The following is a 2,086-nucleotide window of genomic DNA, read 5'->3' on the forward strand; positions in this document are numbered from 1 at the left end:
ATGAAGCCAACAGAACCACATCATCCGCAAAAATCAGAGATGAGATTCTGAGGCCACCAAAGCGAAAGCCCTCTGCCACTTGGCTGCGCCTAGAAATCCTGTCCATAAAAATCAGTCAATACCAATAATAATCCGAAAATTCTACTCTTCATTAAACCCAACTGTCATGGTCCCCATGCCTCTCTGACTGGCTCATGTTTGCCACAGGTTTGTTTTGTTTTATCTCTCTCTCTCCTGCTTACCTGGGCGGAGCTCATTGTGGGCTCTTGCTCTGGGTCTCGCCCTGTCGCTGATCTGCTTTACCCTATTTAACGCTGTGGCACGGAGCAGTCAGCGCTGGAACGTTGAACCTCCCGTGTTCATGCTCTTAGCTCTTATTTTAAAAAGACTCTCTCAGTGTTTAATGGTGTATTGAATCTAATCGAGCTGTCTCTGTTTAGATCTCCCTGGAACTGGTGGTGGACCCTTACCTGTGATCCCTGAGCGTGTCAGCATAAGTGGGAATCGGAGCAAGAGTGGGTGAGGACAAGTGACTGTGCGAGAGAAGAGGAGTGGCGTAAATTGGACTGTGTGAAAAGTGAGCGTGGATTTCCTCCCTTCCATCCCCTGGAGCCCTGGACCACTACCCCTTTCACTGTATATACGTATCACTGTGGTTTCACTTTGTGTCAATAAATTGTTACCCTTTTGATTGCCAGAATGGTGTCTGCGCTTGAATGTATCCGTTAGCCATGACACCAACAGGCGTGGAGCAGCTTTACACACTCTTAAACAAGTCAGAGATAGTTCTACCACCAATCTCCAATGCAGGCCCCCATTTAAAAATAAATGAATAAAAGGTACTTTGATTGAAGTGTAGCAGAACTCCCCAATCCAAATGAAGAGTTTTTCTGAATTTCAGTCAACATTTCAAACTGGGGTTTTCAAGATGGCAGCTTGAAGTGAGGTTTTACCAGGGAGTGCTAGCACGCCAGTTCGCTGATTTTACACTAGCTATAACACGGATATTAACTATCTGTAAGTCTGGGATGAGCATCAGCAACCATTTTTTTTAAACAGTCCGACAACATGCCGCAAAGGAAAGTTGTAGTGTCTGACACTGCGGAGAAGCTAATGACGGAACTAGCATGGGAACCGACATGGAGTTGGATATTAGATTGGAACCAGCAGTCCGCGAGGTAATCCGGGAGGTATCTGTGAACCCCACTAAAGTCATTGAAGATAAACTTGGACCAGTCTCTCTGCTTTTACAAGCGCAAGGCAAACAGCTGGAGGACCATGAGACACGGATAAAGGAAGCGGAGGCCCGGATGTCGGTTTTGGAGGAGATCACAAACCCGGCGCTGGATAAGCTCCAGTCACTAGAGAAGCGGGTAAAGGAGCTAGCAGATCGCGCTAATGATTTGGAAAATAGAGGGAAAAGGAAAAATATTTGTATTATTGGTGTCCTGGGGGGCGCTGAAGGTAGCGACCCTATTAGTTTTTTCGAGTGCTGGATGCCTGAGCTTAATATCAAAACAAAAGCTGGCCGACTTAAAGTGGAAAGAGCGCACCGCACAGCAGCCCAAGTCCGTCCTCTGGACAGAGAACACGTCCTGTGCTGATGAGACTGCACAACTATCAAGACAAACAGCGGATTATGAATGCAGCATGGGCAATGAGCAGGGACAACAAGCCCTTGAAGCACAGGAACGCCACAGTGATGATTTTCCAGGATTATTCGGCCACGATTGTACATAAACAGAAAAAGTTTTGATGAGATAAAGAAGCGCCTTAGATCCATTGGAGCTGACTATAGGCAGATTTACCCTGCTCTGCTGAAGGTGACCCACCGTGGATCCACTAAGATCTTCAGAGATGTGGCTGAGGTGGAAGGCTTCATCGAGTCGTTGGACTTAGCCCCTGTGGCTGACGGCAAGTGAGAGTTGGCCTCCATTCGTCGTCCAACTCGATCGTGGATTTCTTTTACTCCACACCTCAAGTAGCTGCCTATGGTTGACTGTTCCTATATATTTCTCAGTTTTTTCTTCCTTCAGACGCTAAGTAGTTAACATTCAGTGCCACTATCACTATCTTTCGCTATGAG

This window comes from Pundamilia nyererei, unplaced genomic scaffold (assembly GCF_000239375.1).
Source record: "Pundamilia nyererei isolate P.nyererei 1_Seehausen unplaced genomic scaffold, PunNye1.0 scaffold00009, whole genome shotgun sequence".
Taxonomy (NCBI): domain Eukaryota; kingdom Metazoa; phylum Chordata; class Actinopteri; order Cichliformes; family Cichlidae; genus Pundamilia; species Pundamilia nyererei.